The 21834-nt window shown below is 43.7% G+C and overlaps 1 protein-coding gene across 3 annotated transcripts in view; it reads left to right on the plus strand.

Moving 5' to 3' along the window:
• NBAS (NBAS subunit of NRZ tethering complex) overlaps positions 1-21834 on the plus strand; it is a 3456930-nt gene that overhangs the window by 1906135 nt on the left and 1528961 nt on the right. The gene's annotated exons all lie outside the window — the stretch shown is intronic.

Here is a 21834-nt window from a genome sequence, read left to right on the forward strand (position 1 = left end):
GGGACGCGGGAAGGTAGGCCATGTGTTGTTGGTGGTGTGTTTCGGTGGGTGGCCAGAGCGAAATGTCTGAGAATGTCTTCATTTCCAACCAATTTCAGAGACAGTTCCCTGTGTCCACTCACTGAAACACGCCCCAAAAGACTTATTGATCAAGCAAAAAAAAAAAGCCTGGTTCACGGACAGAGATATTTTACTTTCGCCCAACATGAACCAGTCCAAGAACCTTGATAAAGACAGGTTTACTTGCGTTATTACACACGGACCACAGACTTTTCAAATGAAAAAACTTATTTCAAAATATTGGACAATTGCAAAACTTAGTCTTCCTAACACTCCAGCACCAAGGTTTGCTTACAAAAGAGCTAAAAATATTAAAGACAAACTTGTACATTCCAATTTTTGCAAACCTGCCCAAGATTGGGACTCTCGGACCTAAGAACTACGGTTGGCCACTTTCCCTGTGGCTCCTGTTCTGTTTGCCGCTTCACTCCAAAAATTGAAAGACTTTCTAATAGATACATAAACCTGGACTCTCACACATTGTGAAAGCAAACAGGTTATTTACTGCATTTAATGCCCGTGTGGCCTTCGTTATGTAGGCCTCACTGCTCGCCCTGTATTAGGATTTCTGAACATCGTTCTTGCATTAGGTGCAAAACAGTATCTGCACCTTTAGTCAACCATTTTCTAGAAGCCCACCACACTGCAGATGACATCAAGTGACAACCAGTGTTGGTTCTAGATACAGTAAGAGATTCAATCAACACGGAGTTTACACCAAAAAAGAGGCCAGATGGATCTATAGATCTGAGTATTGTCTACACATACTAATGGCCTGAATGAGGAGTTTTTACCTCCGATATAAAACCCCAGGCAGTTTACCTTTGCAACCATAAATTATTATAACATAGGAGTATATCATCTCTCCCCCCATTTTTTTGTATTATTAACAATTGTTTCAGGACAAGATGACCCAGGAACAATTTCCGTTGCACCTTTGTCAATGTGATATATATATATTTTTTTATTTGTCTTTAATATTTTCCAGATATCAACATCCATCAAACATTGTAACAACTCCCCCCCCCCCCCCCCAACTCCCCTCCCCCCCCCGGGGACACACATGCTTAGATTCGGGGATTACATTATGCAGTAAAAATGTCCGAGACTTTGATGTTGTGTGGGCACCATTGTTCCATAAAGTCTGACTGAAGATACTCTAGGACTCCTCCCCATTCCTTTGCAAACCTGTCCCTCGTTCCTTGGATTGTGTGTGAGACTTTTTCCATTGCCAGCTGCGCCCAAACTTTTTGAAGCCACGTGAAAATCAGAGGGGTGTCTTTCTTTTTCCAATTCTGGGCAATTGTTGTCCATGCCGCAATGAGAAGTCCCATAAAGCTTCTCCATTGTGCTTTTTTGTATCTTCTTGCTGTGCCATCTCTTATTCCACACAACTAGACACCCTCCCCCAATTGTCCCACGTCTTGAAATATTTTGCCCATTTCTCCCTTAATTTCTTCCTAGAACGGCACTATTACTTTGCAGGCCCACCAGGTGTGTTTCCACGCCCCCACCTCTCCACATTCCCTCCAGCATAGGTTTGACGTTTCTGGGAACATTATGTGAAGTCTCTCAGGGGTGTAGTGCCACTGTGTCACAATTTTAATCCACATTTCTCTAATTTGTGCTGATCTGGCCATTTTGGGGATCAGAGTCCAGAGGTCCTCCCATTGTTTTCTTGTCGGTTCCTCCTCCAGAGTTCTACTCCATTTGGTCATGCATGACCACTTAATTTCTTCATCCTGTGTATTTATAAAGGAATATAGTGTCGATACCCATTTCTTTGCCCCCGAGTTGGTTGTGACGTATTTCTCAAACGGAGTGAGAGTTCTCGTTGCTGCCTTTGCAATGTCCGGGGATTTTAACCAGTGTTTGAGTTGTTCATGTCTATATTTATCCCGTGAGGAGAGTGATGAGTATGGGAGGCATGATTCGTATGATCTAATTTCATTGTTAATGAACATTTCCCCAATTTTCGTTAATCCCGCCTCCTCCCAGCTTTCATATGCCCCCTGCTCCATCCCCGGTGGGAACTGCAGATTCCTACATATGGGGGTAAAAGGGCCAAGTGTGGTGGTCATAACACCCTTTCGTGTTTGGATGTCCCACGCCTCCATCGTTGTTTTCATTATTTCGCTAATCCCAATGTTGGGGTGTCTGTGTTGTTTCTGTATCCAGAGTAGTTCCACTAGCGGGGTTCTTGCTACTGCCCTGTCTTGTGCTGCCCAGATCGGTTGTGGGTCGTCGCCCAGCCATTCCCGTAGCACTTTTAATTGGGCAGCTTGGTAGTATTTCTGGAAGTGAGGGAGGGCCAGCCCACCCTCCCTGGTTGGTGTGGATAAGATAGCCCTGGCCAGTCTTGGCGTTTTCCAGTCCCACACAAAGGTTGTGATTACCTTCGACAGTGTTTTAAAAAATGATCTAGGTACCCCTACCGGGAGAGCCTGGAAATAGTATAGTATCTTTGGGAGAATTGTCATCTTCACTGCTTGAATCCTGCCCCACCAAGAGATCAACAGGGGATTCCATCTTTCCAAATCTCTGCGGACTCTCGTAAGAATCTGCGGGTAGTTTTTACCATATAGCTGCTCCACCCTGTGTGCTAGTGTTATTCCCAGGTATTTAATGCCTTCCACCGCTATCTTGAGGCTGAGTGATTTTGCTTCTCTTTCTATCTCTCCCCTGTCTCCCGCCAGAATTAGAATTTCCAATTTGTTCCTATTAATTTTTAGACCTGAGAGGGCCCCGAAGTCTTCCAGCTCCCCAACCGCTGCCGCCAATGTTCTGCCCGGCTCCTCTAGAGCTAACAGCATATCATCCGCGTATGCGGTTACCTTGTGTTGTATGCCTGCCATGTCTATCCCTTTAATATGTGTGGCTTCTCTTAATTTCATTAGTAGGGGTTCAATAAAGATAGCGTATAATAACGGGGATAGCGGACATCCCTGTTTTGTTCCACGGGATATAAATACCTTTTCGGTAACCTCCCCATTGATGGCCACTCTGCAGGTTGGGCCGTTATAGTTCGCTCTTATTCTTGCAATAAAGGGCTCCCCAAATCCCATGAATTGCAGGGTCTTAAATAGCATGGACCATTCAACCCGGACGAAGGCTTTCTCTGCATCTACTGCTAGTAGAATAGCCGGGATCTGCTTTATGCCTATTTTTTCCACCAGGTGGATGATCCTTCTAAGGTTGTCGTGGGTTTGTTTTCCTGGGATAAAGCCCGATTGATCTAGATGTATTAACTTTGGGAGAAGAGGGGAAAGTCTTGCTGCTAGTATCTTGGTGTACATTTTGGCGTCAATATTTATTAGGGAGATTCGTCTATATGAAGCTGGGCATGAGGGGTCCTTCCCTGGCTTATGAAATACTAGGATCTTCGCTTCGTTCATTGTGGGGGTCACGTTGCCGCTCTCTTTAAATGAATTAAGAAGCCTAGTTAGGACCGGGCTTAGCATATCCGCATATTTTTTATAGAATGGGGCCGTGAAGCCGTCCGGGCCTGGAGCCTTATTTAATGGGAGATCCTTTATTGTTTTTTTAACTTCCTCTTCCTTAATAGGGTCCACTAAGGCCTGCCTGTCTACTTCTGAGATTTGCGGGAAGATGAGGGATTTCAGATATGTGTCCTGTGCGTCTACCTCCGGGTGGTCAGTGGAGTAAAGTTTCTGGTAGTATTCCCTGAATACTTCTCCTATGTTTTGTATACGCGTGAGATGTTCCCCTTCCATGTCTGTGATGCTTTTTATCGTAATGTCTTTCTGTTTTGCGCATAGTTGTCTCGCTAGGAGCCTATCTGCTTTGTTTGCTTTTATGTAGTATCTTTGTCTTAGGTACAGCAGGCTCCTTTCCGCTCCTTTTGTGCGTAGCAACTCTAGTTGGCCCTGAGTGTGTCTAAGCGTCTTCTTAAGTGCTCTAGTGGGTTGTGTCACGATTTTTCCTTGTAGTTCTGTTATGGACCTTTCCAGTTCCTTTTCCCACATATACCTGTTTTTCCTTCGTGATTTTCAGTGCCATTATCTTCCCACGTATAGCCGCTTTAAACGCCTCCCAGACTGTGCTCATAGATACTTCCCCTGTGTCATTTTGCGTGAAGTATTCTTCTATCATTTCCCTTATGGATTCCCCTGTAACCGGGTCTTGGATTATGTCCTCCGGTAGCCTGCACCTCCATAGTCCATTAGATTTCCCCGGAAGTTTCAGATCTAGCCACAGGGGTGCATGGTCTGATAGTGCTATTGCCCCCATTTCCAGCCCCTGGATCTTGCCCATGAGCCCCACTGATGCCCAAAAGTAGTCAATTCTTGACATGGAGTTATGCACATGCGAAAAGTATGTAAACCCTTTTTGCTCCCCCTTCAGTTCCCTTCACACATCATTTAGGGCTATTTGGTCCATTTGTTGCTTGAGTCGCTTTGACGGTGCCCCGTGGCTATGTACACTCCCCGTGCTCCTGTCCAGTTGTGGTTCCCATGCCAAATTTAGGTCTCCCCCCAAAATCACCTCCCCCCTAGCGAAGGATTCTAGTTTTCCCAGGGTGTCTCTCAGAAAGCCATCCTGTGCCACATTGGGCACGTATACTGACGCGAGAGTGATCCGCTGCCCTTCCAACACCACGGTAGCAAGCGCGTACCTTCCCCCCTTATCTGTGATGGCGTCCTCTAGTATGGCATCCCTTCCATCCCTCACTGCTATCAGGACCCCCAATCTTTTTTCTGTTGTGTTCGCCTGGGCCCAAATTTTAAATCCCCTTACACAGGTTTTCTGCTTGTCCTTTGCTCTGATATGAGTTTCTTGGAGGAGTAGGAGGTCCGCACTTTCCCTCTTGAGTAGTTTCTCCAGCGTCACCCTTTTCGTGGGATGATTCATCCCCCTTATATTATATGTTACGATGCGGACCTTCCCCATTTAGTATGGCACATTTTCATTGATCTTGGAGTCTCCTTCTTTGCCGCTGCTCTTGTTTTTGTGTCCCCGTTCCCATTTCCCTTCCCCCTGAACTCACCCCCCCAACCAATAACAATAAACCAAACAAGTTGCCCCCGAGCAGGGCGAGGGTTCCTATTGATACCAAGGCGTTGCGCCCACAGCTCCCTGCCCTCCATCCTCTCGGGGAACATTTTTGTGGGGGATCCTAAACCCCACATTACCGTCTGTCCTTACCGGATTCCAAGCCGATGGGTCCCTCCCGGGCCGCCGACTCTGCCTCTCCTGCAGCGGTCCTTGTTCTCATCTTCCCCCCCTCACTGATGCTTGTGTGGCTGCCGCAGGGTGCCCTCGGCGTTCCTTTTCTCTTTCTCCACTCATGGCATCTTCCTACGGCCTTCTCTTCCCGTGTTTGGCCTTCTTTGCTTGATCGTTTCCCAGCCTTTTGGTTTTCTCCTTTGCTCCCCACTCGATGTTGCGTGATCCGCTTCCTCTCCGTCGTCCTGGAGCCCCATTATGTTGATGCCCTCTTCCCATGTGGTCGCTCTTCTCTGTTTCCCCTCCCATGTGAAGGTCAGCCCAAAAGGGAAGGTCCACTTATATCGAATTTCTTTTGCCACCAGTGCCTTGACGAGTGGGGCCATCGCTCTTCTTTTTTGCAATGTGACCAGGGCCAGGTCTTGGTAGAGTTGAATTTCTTGTCCGTTCATTCTGATGTGCTCCATTACTCTTGCCCTCCTCAGAATCTGCTCTTTTTGTGGGTAAGAGGAAAGCGCCACCAGAACGTCCCGTGGTCTTTCCCCCGGTTCACCAGTTCTTTTTGGTCCGACCCGGTGGACCCTGTCCACTCCGATTGTATCTGTCTCAGATGCATCTAGGATATCTCTGAACACCTCCTTCACAGCCGTCATAAGGTCTTCGTCCAGTACTGTTTCCGCCATGTTTTTGATGCGAATGTTAGAGCGTCTGGAGAGGTTCTCCAAATCCTCACATTGTATCTCCAGGTTATGGGTGAGTCTCACCAAGTGCTCCTGTGTTTCGCTAGCCTGTTGCGTTTCATCCTCGATCCCCTGGACCGTTCTTTTCAATATGTCGGTTCTCTCCTCCAGTTTAGCCACGTCGACCCTGAGGTCCTGAACCGCCTGTTTCATGTCGTTTTTCATCGTCGTGAACTGCTCCTGTACTGAAGACATGAATTGTTTTTGCAGATCCTGGTACCATGCTTGCATATCATCCCTACAGGGTGGATGATGGGGGTTCGTCTGTGACATACCCTCACCTTGTTGGGTGTCATGGGGCTTCCCTTTAGTGAGCGACTTTGTGTCCGTTGACCACAATTGTAAGATGTTTGCGTTTTGCCTTGCGGACTGCGGGGTCTTTTGGGAAGCGTTGTTTTTGCTTTTTGCCCTTGACATGTTCCGCTTGATTTCCTGGGACGTGCGTGGGCTCTGTTTTACCCTTGTGAGCTCAGGGACGTGCCCGCTGATGGACTCTGGGGCCGTCTTCTTGGGTCGCACAGCGTTGCACCCTTTCGTAGAGTCCGTGACGGTTAGGGCCAACTTGGGTGGGCCCTTTCTTTATTATATGGGTTTCCCTTCCAGTTCAGGTTTTTCTATCTAGGGAATTGGGGGACCCCATGTGGGTCACGTCACTCCGGTGGGCTCTCCCCTCTCACAGTTGTGGTGTTCACTCTGCTCTCTGGTTATGACCCCTTTGGCGCCTTTACTGCAGACGGTGGGCATCTCCTCCTTGCCCTACTACTGATTGCCGTCTCTGTGCCCCTTCCCCAAGGGATATTTTTTGCTCTTGTTGTGGAGTATGGGGATGCCAGGGGAGATCACCTGATTCTGGCCCCTTTTCCCCTCAACTGATCCGCTCCGCTCACCTCAGGGGCCTAATTCAGGCCAGGTGCTCGTCTCCCCGACATCTCGCTGCTGTCAGTGGTGCCTTCACAGTGTGTGAGCCGCTCGCCAACCTTCGGCTCCTAATGCGCTCTTCCCACGGTGGAAGCTTGCGCAGGCGTCCGCGGTCCCACGTTCCTTGGGCTTCTTATGTGCTAGCCACCATGCACGGATCAGGGGGCCCTGTGCCCCGAGTGTCCTGATACCGGGCGTCCTCAATGGGGGGTGGGGGAGGGGCCCCTCACCCGCGTCGTAGCCGCCTACGATCTTATTCCCTTGGGCCGGGATACCCTTGGCGGAGCGCCAGAGGTGGAGGGGGAAGGCGTCCCTGTCAGTGCAGCTCCATTATCCTTGCGGGCCCGCCTGATCTGCTCCGCTGTATTTGCCGGCTCGGCGGTGGGGATCTCCCGATGGGGGAGGGGCGGTCGCTGCTGCTCATGTATCCTCGGCGATCCCAGCGCCCCGCCGGTCGTGCTGCCTGACCGGAGACCTCAGAAGGCGTGGGGGGGTCGATCCGCTCATCGACCGCTCTTTTTCTGCGGCGATAATGTGCTTATTTCGGCGGCCCGGGGAGAGCGCGGATTAGACGCGGCTTGTAACCCCGGCGGCCATCTTGGAATCGCCAATGTGTTCACAAACACTATTCCAGTTGTACGTTCCAACAAAACAAAAAATGAAAAATAATCATTTTTTGCACTATTCTACTAGGATGTTAGTGAATCACACTATTCCCATATTTAACGGCAGGAATAATAATTTTTCCTAATTGTTCCGTTTTTGGTGGCTCATTCGGGTCCCTGCAGCAAGTTTAGAAATACAATTTTTAGGTTATTCTAAAATTCATAATGCACATTCGTAAGGATTACTTACATCTTTTCCATTTACATACTTTTTCGGTTAGTAGTTCTGCCACTGCAGCGTCTCTCCAATTTATGTTATTGTTGCACTGTCAAGTGCCACTAAGCCTCCGCATCAATCTTATTTAATCATGCATAATTATATACATCCCAACTTTTGTAATCCTGTAAAAAGCGTTTTTCAAATATTACTTTGCTTTATTTCAAGTTTAGAGCAACGTTCATGTATAGAAGTACATAACGAGTTAAATATCACGTACTCACATTTGCAAGTATGGTTTTACAAATGCTGCCAATCTATTTTTAATTATGTGAGGAATGTTCTCACGTAGCTGAAAACAAACAGTGATTATGTGTCTCTCTCCCAATTTACGAGCAATGGTATACGAGCATTGTCACTCACTTCCTATTTTGTGAGGTAGGCTTGTTTTTCATTAACCAATCATCAACGCCACCCTGAAACTGACGAACATACACGCAATCAGGGGCTTGAATTTTCTAACCAATCAGGTTGTCGTCTTTACAGTCAAGCTGTGGGCCAGTGCACGCCCGGCTACCGAGGAGAAAGGACACATACGAACGATGCAGAGAAATAGGTAGGAAGTTTGAACACTGCCGCTCGAACTTCTCTCTTTTCAATTTAATCAATGCTATGTTGCGGACTCAACATTCGATTTCCAAACTGTGTCCTTTTCACAGTGTTACGCTGAAAGGTCCAAGGTCGAAGTCACTTACGGCAAGATGTCTGTCCTTCCCCTATTTTTGGAAGTACCATCAGACTGAGAGTCATGGCAAACGGCAAACCTCACAATCCACAGGTATGCCGATTCTCTCGCTATTCAGTCTGCACTCCATAACATGTCGAGATATGCCTCTCCCCTTTCACACAACATCATACAAACAATACTTATGTTTGTGTATATATATATATATATATATATAAAGTTTTAGCTGTTGTTATTTTTAACACTTTGCAGGAAAACACTTTTCACTCAATACCTTACAAACATTATTTTTGTTTGTTTTAATTATAGGACTGGATTTTGTCCATTTTCCTGACCAAGTAAAACTCACTGCATCTGAACCCAAATCACCGACATGGAGTTTCCACTTGTGGGTTCCACTTGTGGGTTGTTAGCAGTTCACCTACCCGAGTTGCAGTTTTTGTTCCTCTAGGGTCCTATTTGGCCAGTTCCCTTCAGACTGTGTCCCATTGATTGGGTAAGCTGCATTTTAGGGACTCATAGCGATTAAGCAGTCAAATAAGCAATGAGATTAAAATCCAGATGTTTTCAGCCAAACTGATTCAGCAAGCCACACAAAATTATATTTCTTATATATACTTTTTTTCTGTGTCTGCTTCCCTATAGGGACAACTTTCCCTGAGGAAGGCACTCTTTGAAAACATTGCCTGGCAGGAGGCACTGTAGCCGAAACGTGTGGTGGATGCCCACTTGGACACCTGCATGTAGGCAGACCTGCCAAGAGAATTATGAACAAAGAGTGAAGAAGGACAATATATTAAAAAGTAACAGTCGAGAAAGAGAAAGAATATACTCTTTCCTGTCCCTATACTCTTTTCTTCACAATTCCTTGTTTTATCTTCAACATAAGTGTTCTTTACGCTCTCACCTGTTCTTAATTTCATTCATCTTTTGAGATTATTGAACTGTGTAATAATAAAAATGTTCTGTATCGAGTATTATTTTATACGCATACTGTTGATATGTTTTTTTCTTTTGTAACACACATGTTGCTGATATATGTTTTTCTCCTTTTGTAATCCATTGAATAAATTTAAATATATTTTCTTGTAGGCTTCTTGAATCTTGATTTGGCACACATCAAAACTTCAGTGAATTAACTATGACACTGAAACACAAAAAGTTATTTTTCTGAAACTTTCAATTAGGACTTGCCCTTTATTACGGTGGAACCACTGTTTTGTGTCTATATACTTGTCCTACTCCACCGTTATATATAGGACACTCCCTACTACCTGTATGTACAAACAAAACACTAGACCGCATGGCTTGGTTCTAAAGAACTGAGCTGTGTAATAGGCATCCATGTTGAATTAAGGTCCAAAACTGGTATTGCTTTATTCCTGATAATGAGCCTGGCGCCAAAGTCGCCAGGACTGACTCCATGTATGTTTCTGATGGAGTTTTAAGGCCCTTGGGGCCAGTGTGAAGGGCTTTAGCCCCATTACTGCCAGCGGGCTGTTATACCTGAGGGGTTCAGGGGCATGGATCATGACACCGACTCTATTGTGATGTATTATCGTCTGCATCGCAGAATGTTGCCAGTCTGCAGGCAGGGAGCCTCCTTCCGGAATCAGGGCACACTCGATGTGAGGAACTCATGGTGACAACAAGTAAGACAAACACAAGTGATCACAGTTCAAGGGTGTTTATTGAACAATTAATTCTGTATGCAGGTTGGAAACACTCCTATTCTTAACCTAAATCAGGAGCAAGAGGCCACCATCAAATGAAAAATAAAGCAGTCCTAGTGGCGTTGTCAAAATAAGAGGGGCCTATACTAATTAACCTATTGCCAAACCTCACAACTAATACAAAAAAGCATGTGGGATATTTCACAAGAAAATAAAGAAGTGTTCTCAAAATAATATGTCAGGATGCGGTAGCCTGGGTCTCCCTTCCCCACGTTTTGGACACAACGTAAAATGGGAGCTTGGAGCACAGTACAGTCTCGGGCTTCTTCAGCACGAGACAAGTTCAGTGGCAGCTTGCTGGACCGTCGATGGCCAAGTCTCGTTTCACTTGAAAGTCTCTTGCCTTCGATGGCCTGGCGTGTTCAGCTAACAAAACAAAAGTTCCTTTGACAAATGAAAGTTTGTTTCCAATATTTGTTGGGTGATGGGTTCACCCCTGGGTGCCCGTCTTCTGGGCGCTGACCTTTCTTGACTTCACATTCACTTTACTCTCAAGTGTTATAGGATTCGCTTCCCTTGCTTTCTCTCGATGCAAGATTCACTTCACTTTTCCTCAATGTGGGATTCACTTCCCTTTCACCTAGTTTGCAGATCAAAGTCTTTGGATTGTGTGGGGATTTTGTGTGACCCTCAGTATGACCACTTTGACCTATTCCGCTGGCTCTCCTATGGCCTGCTGGTATCTTTAGTTTCTCTCAGATGTGGCTCGACAAGTGGTGCCGGCTTCTTTCTGCAGCTGGTCTTCCCTTAACACTTTTACAGTTCATTCACAGTTCCTTGAACTTGGTTTAAACTTGCTACTTTTCATTTCTCTCACTCAACACAGCCCGGTCCTTATCGATTCTCCCCTCGATTCACCGGCTGTGATGAACTGCTTGGCTTTTGGCTTTCCGGGAGTGAAGGCTGGTACCATGGTCGTGGGAGCTTCCCTTGCTCCTGCTTATCGACATAAGCTTGCTCCGTGTACCGTTGACATCTGCTGCAAGACACTTGAGCTATTGTTCGTGTTGTTAGACTCTCTCCCATGAAGGTTCAGCAGGTCTGGGACGAAAAGGGCAAGGTCACTCCTTTCCTCGCCACCGTATCGATTCCAGCTGCCTTTCTCCTTCTCTTGAACTGCCGTGTAATAGCCGTCTTGTCATGCTGTCTGCCGTGCTCACCTTGCTCAAACTGTGCTCTCTGGCTCCACCATTTATCCCGGTGGGGATGGGAAAGGACCATCAGGCGTGTGTGATTCTGATCAATTGCGGGACATGTCAAGTAAACGGCTCTGGTGTTAGTCCGTTGTCCTTTGTGTTGTGCGAAAGTATTCGTTTTGGAAAGGGGGGGCATTGGTTTGGAACATCCTATGAAAAAGGATGTGGAAAAGGTGTTAAGTGAAGGGGGATACCGCATCTCACCCATTGGTGTCACACTCCCACTCCCCGAGGGCCCCCCATCCATGTGATCCTCCTTCACTGCTCCACCCCCAGAAATTCGATCCAGTAGCGATGGCCATGTCCTGGCCACCTGGATGACAGATCCCCAGGGACTAGCTAGGGAGACACCTTCAGGTTTCTTACATCGACGAGAGGGGTCTTGACTTCTAGAGCCCTGTAGAGGGGGGTTTCCATTAGGGACATCTGTCATGTGTCCACCTAATCGTCCTTGCACACATTTACTGGGCACTATTTTTATTATTTTTTTTATTTATTTGGTTAAAAGAAAATATTTATCCTTTCAATATTAGAAATGTAGGTGATTACATAAAAAATATAGTTTCAGAAACATTAGTTGTTACAAAATGCAAATTGCACTTTATAGAAGATTAATCAGATAAAAGAGTGGTAAAAGCAGATAAAAGTTAAAATTGAGAGTAAACAAGTTCATATCCAAATAAAAGTTAATGGGGCTAGAAATTTCATAAAGCCAGCATACTATCAAACATCATCCTTGAAATACAAATGTTAAAAAAGAAAAAAAAGATGGAATTTCAATGGGCATATCAGAAATTCTAGCAGTTCATATTAAAATAATTCCACGCGTTCAGCTAGACTAAATCACTGGTAGTTCCAAAAAAATGTCAGCATTGCCATTGTGACTGCGATACGCTGTCCACAGAAGAAGGCCCATAGCATTTCAGGCATTAAGATGTTCAAGTCAGCGAACAAATGTTGAAAGTGCAATTTCCGCAATTCTACAAGGGCAGGGCAGTACGTTAGAATGTGTTTTAGGGTTTCTGGTTCTGAGCTGTCCCTACAATGTCGACAAGCTCTTTCAACCAGGCCTGCTTTAGGCCTTGCTCCTAAGGTATCCGAAATATCTGCAGCTTTCAAGGAAGTATTGATTAAAGATAGCCAAGGAGAAAGAGAATTATCAAATTTGGAAATCGTCAATCTAGCTATAATTGATAGTAATGAGTCTGATGTCAGGGCTAGCTGGAATTTCCTGTATAATGTTAGGACTTTCCTTATAACAATGCTGCTGAGTGATATTAGACTCAGTTTTTATCTTAAAATTTCCATCGGCTGACTTGCAGGCAGTCCTAAAACCTTCTTCCAAAATATGCCTTCTAGCAGGGTGCATTATTTTGGCCCTTTATAGATTCTAGTTTCCGCTCCATAGATGATAATATGTACCACTTTTTGCTTATAATAGATCAGAAGGAGTTTGTAATAGAATTTCTCATATTTGTTGTGAAGTAGCCTAGCTTGGGAGACTGCGGTTTGCATCTTTGCTCGTAGTTCAAGGTGGTACGGGAGATCTGCTAGGTCATTATTTGTGTATCAATACTCATTAACTACTTGAACAGCAGATTCAGAGATTGTCTGCCTAAAACTATACTTTTTTTTTGGACTTGTTAGTTGTACAAATGAGTATTTTGTTTTTTTCTTTATTAACCACCTGGTGGTTTATTTGTGCATAGGTGTTTTTGGCCAAGTTTTGGAGAACCCAAATTATAAAATCTCTTAACAAAAGGCAGGCAGATATTTTTCTTGGAACATCTAGTAAGGCTATGGGGCGATCATTTTTTGGAAGTTGTTGATCACCCTTTTTAAAAATAGTTACGATGTCAGATTTTTTCAAGGTCGGTATTATTTGTCTGTTGTGTAATACCCGAGCAAATATATTATACAAAATATCGGCCCAAAGGCTAGGATGCACCTTTAGCATTAGATTTTAGAGGCCGTCAGGGTCGGGGGCCATCAACCCGCTTAATTTAGTTATTAGTAAGTTATTGTGATCGAAGCGAAGGGTATCCTTTGTCTCCCAATGACCAGTTTTATTAGGCCGGCTGTACAATTCTTTATAATACTCCATCCAGCTGGATTCCTGGATCGCATTTATTTGACAGGCAAGTTGGTTATGATTCATGGCACTATTTATTGTTGCCCACTGTTCTTAGCAAAAGTTTTGAGCATCTGCTTGCTGTCTTTCTGCAACATGAATATTTGGTAAGATTTCCGCCAGTTCTGATACTGGTTCTTTAATTTTAAGGCTAAAGGCAATCTCACCGCCAAATTGTACTGGGTGATTGCCCTTAATTTGTTCCGTAGGAAAGTCTTATGTTTACTTAACTCATGATCGAAGGTGTGTTTATGTTGGAAAGATGGTTTTGAGTTAAGCGTGAGAGATACCTTAAATAGACTCATAATTGCAACATAGCATCTGTCAGAGTCGACTAATTTTAAATTAGGAGCCAAATTCTGGTCTAATAAATGGGTGTTAAAGCGGAATAAGGATTCCTCAGACAATCTGAAGCGGTTCATAGCTCCAATTAGGGTAAATCTTGCCGGATAATAGTCAATAGTATCAGGCGGACATGGCCACTTCCATTTGAGTGACAGAATGTCATGGTCACTATTAGTCTGAGGTAGGATCTCAAAGACATCGATGAAGTTCTAAGTGTTTCGCTGGACAAAAATATAATCAATGGTTGTCACTGACAGTGCTCTTTTCCATGTTGTTTTAGGGGGAATGTCGCGTTTGAAGGTTCCATTTATCATGATCAATTCTCTCTCTTTCATGAAGGTCAGCCATTTCTTGGCATTATCAGTTAGGTTTGATTTCAAGGGCTGCATACAGTTGATGTTCAATTCTCCTGCAATTAATACATGTAAAACTGACGTTTCACCAAATCCAGCATATCAGCTACACCTAGAAGGAATAGTTGATCAGTTATAGCTGCATGGTTCCAGTAAAGAGTAAGCAAAGCTATATCACCAAGTGGAGCTATCAGCTTTACAAGTTGTGTGTAAGGATTGGGTGAGGCCCATGGGTTTAAAGTAAATTGCAGTTTAGTTTTCACTGCCACTAAGAGGCCTGCTGACGGACAGCCTAAAACTCCTTTGACAGCAGGTAATATTGTGTTAAATAGAAGGTGTTTAAACCCTCTAGTATTCCAAGAAGCTAAGCTGTACAAACATTGGTTATATTTGGTGGGTTGTTAACTTTGATGACCTGATCGAGAATTCACTGGTCCCTTTGACCAAGTTTGGATTGGCATTAGATTAATTTGACGTTCCAACAACCGCTGAGAGCAGGTGATTATTAGCGGAATGTTATGAGTAAATTCGGAGTCAGCGTATTGATTTTGACTATTTATGTGTTCATCAGTTAATTCATCGTGATCTTTGTCCGTTATCTGTAATTGGGTGTGATCTTGAGTTTGTATCAAACCCAAATGATATAACTGTTTTCAAATAACATGTTTCAAATTACACTTGATTGAATCCACAATTTTACCAGACTCGAATTGGAACTGTCTATGAATTCAACTTGGGTGATGTCATAAGATTGAATATCTTCTAGCATGTCCACAATACTGAAGACATTGAGAACACTTGATGTATTCAAGACATATTGGGGACAAGGATTAGGCCTACATTTTAATATCAGTGTGTGGAATTTTTGTTGCTTTGATAAGTGAATTTGATCTTGTTACAGTAGTTATATTTATTTTCTTTTGATCAGAGAGGATTGAATGCACTTCATTCATTAGCGCATTTGTTGCCACATTTAAATCTGGAGGGATTATTGGTGTTTTAACGGTAGAATGCATATTTGAATAGTCTATATGCAATGTCTTGAAGGCAATTGCCGTTTGACAATTTCTCCCCATTTCTTTTCTTCTTTGCTCCAAAGTTGTGAAGCCTGATTTAGGTTGCCATAAGTTGAGAAGGTTGCCATAAATTGAGAGGATTTATCTCTTGGTATTCCTTATTGAATCGATAAAGTATTTGAGGTTGGCTAACACTAGAATTCTGAAATTGGAGAGATTCACTATTTATAACTGGTCGTTGGTCTAATTTCTCAGCTGCCTTAATGAGGTCATCTAAAGGATTAGGGACTTCACGGATCTGACTCTAGAAGGGGTTCTTCTGCTGGAGGCTCTGTATTTTTGGCACCCCTTTTTGATTTTAGTACTCTTTTGTTTTTTCCTTAATCTTGTATTCGATTGATAGCAGAGTCTATCCGGAGATATTAAAATTCGGATACATTTCTTGGAGCCAAATTGAGTTGATGGCAATTTTTGGTTCTTAGATTTTTTTTTTCCTTCCCTTGTATAGATTTGAAAGGCCTTTTTTTGTTTTTTGTCTCAAAAATATCAAAAGAGGGTTTTAGCACCTTGGGATCAATGTAGCCAGTTGATGGCCTACTTCAAGCGAATTGTGAATTGGCTCTGGGTTCAAGGAGTCAATATGAATAACTTAATGGGTTTTAGTACAAGGCGTTATGCTCTTTAATAGAGAGTTCGAGAAGGAGAGAGGAGAACACATTATTGTTTCTAGAGGATTATTATGTAAGTTGTTTGTGGTTAAGTATTCAAATTTCATATGAGTTTGATCAAGCTTAAGGCAGTAAAGCTTATTTATCAAGTCAGTTTGACAAGACAATTTGTCAAGTGCTAGAATAGGAGATTGAGAAAGATCAAGGTGCCAAACAGGCAGGGAGATATTCTGTGGGTTCTGAGTTTTGGTATCTGGTACTAAAAGTACCTTGGTGGGAACCTGATCTACAGGTGTATATCGAATAGGGGTACCGTCTTCATGTGCTCCTTCACCTAGTTGATTCAAACTCATGGGGAATTTGGGACCTAAATTGGAAACAGGTTGAGTCGAGTTGCAATCATACTTGGTGCAATTTATAATGGAATAGTCTATAGCGTTCACTTGGGCTACAACAGAGTTTAAAGTGGAGATGCAAATGCTGGAATAGAGGGGTCTCAGCAGTGGCTAAGGAAGATGTAGTAGACTCCTTTGTATTAGGTATAGAACAAGCCATGATTTCGCACCGGTCTTGATCGCAACTGGGGAGGTGCTCCACAGCTGTCAAAGCGGTCATCAGTGAGTCAGATATCTCATTGAAATCTATCAGGGAAGAATTGGGATCTATATTTAGGTGCATTTATGGATTCACCTGGATTGGAATCATGGCGATCAAACCTCTTTCAGAGCTCTTGATGTTAAAAAAAATTCCTTAAATCTGATGTTAATGATTTGGCTCTTGTATGATTTGCAGCATTTGCCCCAAAGCCTATTTTCATCTCGTGGCCCGTTGTCGGCATGGCTGTTTTTAGAGTTTATAAATAACTCATTTTGTGTTTGACTAATGACAACACCCTGTCGAGTCCAAAAAAAAAGAAAGATGCTAGCTTAGTGAAAGTGCCAGGCTTCAAAGAGCTAAATGCTGAGGGACGCAGGCACCAATTGTAGTTAAGTTAAACAAGTTGACAGGATTCCAAGTACACACACGCTAAGATAATACAAACAAATTGAGATCACAAAGAAGGAATGTAGGCTCAAGCATATAGTCTTGCAGAACGAGCTGTGTAGTTGATGACAAAAATTCAATAATAATTATAGTCAATCGGGAGGAAATGATGTCCTATTCAGTAGGGCGAGAAGGGTATATAGTTGGCACTGTAAAGCTGATTAGAACGAAGAGCTCAGGATGATAATAAACAGCTGAAGATGGAGGTAAACACTTTAAATAGTTTACTTAATTTACAATTTAGAATTATATTTCCAGAGAGCAGCAAAGAAGCACACTTCCTTCAATGCCAAGGCTCGTTTCTCTAGGATACTGAAGATATACCCTTCTTGCTGGCTCAAAGGTCTAGACCTGCAGTCACAAGCCACTTGACGGTCCGGGACCGCTGCAGGTAGTAAGAGATAGCTGGTCCAAAGGCCAAAACCCCCAGACACCGACCGACCACTCAATTACAAATTGAAACTCAAAAGATCATATTAGAAACAGGAATGAGCAGTAAGTCACCGTAACAAACAGTTCAACAGGGTATGCAATTGTTGTTCCGTAATTAGTGCAATTACGCGATTATGCAAGTACAGTCATAGGTAAATGGTTAGACAGTGATGGTAGGTTCGAATAGCAGGGAACTCGCAAGGTTCCAGAGAAAGCATCAAGGAGAAATAGTTGCGGCCTGAATAGACTGCCAAGAAGTTCTTCCTGTTGTTCGTTTGAATAATTACACCGGCGGCTCAAAGGCATGAGCCCGCAGTCACTGCCGGATAAATAGTGAGGACTTAAACAGTTAAAGCGATCAGAGCAGTGTCTCAGTGGTGGCTAATATGTGCCGGTGGAGCGCTGCTTTCACACACCAAGCAGCATCCACTTCTCACTCGTGTTTCACGCGTTACCGTGAATTTAAGTGCTTTTTTAAAGGGGCAACCCTTAATGTGGACAAAGTTAGTTCCAAGTGCTGGCACGAAGAGCAATATTTAGTATAGGGCGGTTTGCCAACACTTTAACCACGGCAGGAGATAATTCAAATTCTCAGCATGCATATGTCACCTGCGCTCCGCCGCACTATTTTTCATGTATCCATAAGCGCTTGGCTCAAAGGAAATTCAAATTACCCAGCAGTCACCAAAATTAGATTCACTGTGAAAGTTGAAACAGGAAGGAGGAAGTACTCAGCCTGGAATCAATTTGCTTCAAGTCTGCACTTAATTAGGCTTTCAAGGGCTCCCTGTGTAATTGTCATCACCTTTTCGTGTAGTGTTCATGTTTAAGCGGTGGGACTTTTACTCGCACCGAGCCACAGAACACGAGAACACACTCAGTCCGCACTCTGCCATGCTCCGCTATTGAGTGAAAGTTTTAAGGCAGGACTGGCCTCTCGGATACTACATGGTACGCCTCAAGCAATGTATATAGAAAAATGACTCTACTTGAGGCAAAGTTGCAGCCAGTAGCATTGCAGGTGAACACACTCAGTCCGCACTCCGCAGTCCAGACACTATTGTTTAGATATTGCCCGTGGGGCTGATGCACGTTTTGGTAGGGCAGTTCTGCAGATTCTTCTACTGTAGCACTTTCTGTGCACCTCCGAGGTCCTTACTGCTTGGGTATTCTATCAGATGAAGAATCTGCAGGAGAAAAGCAATCCATTGAAGGAGAAATTACTTATCGCAATGATCTTTCTATGGATACTTCGCCCGCAGATTCCTCATCGCCCCTCCCTTCCATCCCCACTCAGAATGTTCTTGTGGCTTGGCGCATGTGTCCAAGTGAAGGGATGCCTGGTGATGGCTCTGAGGTGACCCATTCTATCTGGCTAGTCGCTATCCATTAAAAAAAAAGAAATAAAAATGTATTTAAATTTTTTAACAGGCTTATTAGCCCTGTCTCCCATCGTTTTCCTCTGCAGCGTTTAAGTATTGGGAAAAGGGGGGGAACTGAGGTATGGGGCATAGTGATGTGGTATATATATGACGCCTGAAGTCACGTCCGGAGCCGACGATCAAGCACCGAGCAAGACCGATCGATGGCCGAGTCGAGATCCACTACGCCCCCTGTCGAAAGGTTTCTGAGCAGCAGAGCTGGATGACGATATCTATCAGATGAGGAATCTGTGTGAGAAGAATCCATAAGAAGATAATTACGGTAAGTAGTTTTTCTTTTGGGATGATCACCTCTGATTCATCACAACACATATAAAAGTAACTAATATGCCCATGTGTAAAAAGCTAGTGTGATACAAAAGTATCATCATTGCACTGTACGGTAAGGTGCTGTGTGCAATGTAAAAATACTAACAATCAATTTCCCAGTACTGATAGTCTGAAGGACTAGTCAGTTTCCACATAACAAATGAGCAAAAGGCAAGAGAAGCGAAGCTGAAGGCTTTAATTCTCTTAAAAATATCAGGACAGGATCAACAACAGAGCAAAAAGAATGGGGTTCCATAGAAAGCTATGGAGGGAAAGTTGCAAAAAGAAAATCTTTCCTAACAGTAAGTAATTTACTTTTTACAAAAACAGCTTTATGCTCATTTGTCAATACATCTGGATTATGTAAAAAGGGTCTATGCAAAGTTGCCCATATGCCGAATGAAGAATCTGCACTGAAGAAGAATGTTGCTACTCAAATGGTGCAATGATTTTTGCACGTTGAACATATTTGGGAGGAAGGATAGCTCAGGGGTAACATGTTTGTCTTGTAAGCAAGACAACACAGCGCAACACAGCTTTGAATCCAGAGCCCGTGCTTAGAAACCACTTGGTGGTATTAAGCACTTTATAAAAATTAACAATAAAATCAATAAAATATTACTACCATCATCTGCAATCTGCACTGGCTGCTGATAGTCTTCCATGTCATGTGATGTTAATTATTTCTTATAAGGCACAACTCACCCAGAGGCCTCAGTAAGTAAGAGAGCTCAGCAGAGAGAAGCAAAGGGTACACCAGGGAGAAGCAGGGGATGATGGGCACTAGTCATAAGATTTAAAAATAAATGTTTTAAGAGATTTCTTAAAGGTAGAAAGCTCCGGACAGTTGCGCAGAAAAGTTGGGGCAACAGAGTCAAAGCTAGTGCCGCCAAAGCGGGCAAGTTTGTGATGAGGCTGCAGAAGGTTATTGTAGTTGTTGGATCGTAGAACGCGAGATGACTGAAAAAGCTTAATCCTTTCTTTCAAGTAAGATGGGCGGTCATTGTCTGTGAAACGCTTAAGAGTGAGGTAAAGTACCTATTTATTTTTTTGTTAAAATATTTTTATTATTTTATAACAACCAACCACAAAACAACATAGTTACAAATGCATCACTTAGCTTTAACATTAGAATCATACCCTATGAACTTCCGAACTCCCACCCCCCCACCCTGCCTATGCATAGTTCTGCGTTTGAGGTAAAGTACCTTATATGCAGTGCAGTGTTTAACAGTAAGCCAGTGTAGGGAGTTACGGGCTTCAGTTACATGGCTCCTTCTGGAGATACCACTTACTGCTTGAACAGCATTATTCTGAACCACCTGTAAAGAAACTATATTGGCCCGAGACGTACTAGCCAGGAGGTAATTGCTATAGTCAAGTCTGGAGTTGACCAAGGCACCGGCAAGGACTGAAGTATTGGTGGTGGGTAAGAAAGGTTTGATTTGTCTGATAAGGCATGTTGTATAGTCGTAGGAGGCCTTCAGCTGGCTGACATGTTTGTTGAGATTGGGATTCAAATAAATGCCAAGGTCCTTGACCCAGGGGTTAGTCTGAATTATAGTTCTGGAGATGTTAAAAGCTGAATATTTGGAATTCAGTTTGGCAAGGCATTGGGAAGTACCAAAAAGGAGCATTGGGAAGTACCAAAAAGGATGATCTCAGTTTCATTGCCATTGAGGGCAAAGATCCAGTGCTCAGTGGTAGCATAGATAGAAGTGATTATCATAATTGGAAGTCAGTTTGATCACCACCTGGGTGTCATCTGCATAGTTGGTATAACTCACGCTGATGACTCAAAATGTCAAAGAGAGGACAAATGTATAAGTTAAAGAGATTGGGAGAAAGAGATGCACCCTGAGGGACACCACATTGCAGCAATTGGATGGGAGATTTGTAGCCCCCTGAGGCAACACGAGCAGATCTGGAACCTAGAAGAGCGCTAACATAAGGCGTTATTGGAGCAGTTTGTGATAGTTCCTAGTCCCTCCAGCAGCAAAGAGTGATCAACGAGATCCAAAGCTGCAGCCAGATCTAGGGAGCATTAAGGGGGAAATCTGTCCTGAGTCAGCAATATTGCACAGGTTAGCTTTTTAAGTCAACTAGAGCGGTTTCAGTGCCATGTGATGTGCAAAAACCGGACTGTAATGAGCCCAGTAGATGATTATTCTCAATGTGTTGCTGTAGTTGACTGTATGCGAGATTGACCAAAATCTTTAACAAAAAGGTAACATTAGTAATAGGGCGATAGTTGTCCGCAGAGGCAGGATCAAGAGTAGCCTTTTTTAGAATCAGCGAGATCCAGACATCCTTGAGAGAAGCAGGCACAGTAGAATGTATAACAATGATGTAGAAGCTTGCCACTATGTCCTTTAAAACATTGCCAGACGAAGGACCTCTGCCACGATAGGCTTGTGCAATGTCCTAGAGGGGAACTGTTCAAGGTCCTCTGATTAGCTTCTTCTTACTGCGCCAATGACATTTCATCCTTCCCTGATGGACCTTCTCGAATTTGGCTTCAGAGGTCTAGAATGCTCTGCCCCTGGCTCTAAAATGTAGACTAGCTTTGCCCCTGTTCTGGACACGGAATATGACACATTTTGTTCAGTCTCCCTCTCCTTTTGTTCTATTAGATTGTATTCAATCATAGATTGTGTTTAGTTCTTTTAACTGTACAATGTGTCTGCCCCCCT

The sequence above is a fragment of the Ambystoma mexicanum genome, chromosome 4p, assembly GCF_040938575.1.
Source record: "Ambystoma mexicanum isolate Mex_15411 chromosome 4p, UKY_AmexF1_1, whole genome shotgun sequence".
Lineage (NCBI taxonomy): Eukaryota > Metazoa > Chordata > Amphibia > Caudata > Ambystomatidae > Ambystoma > Ambystoma mexicanum.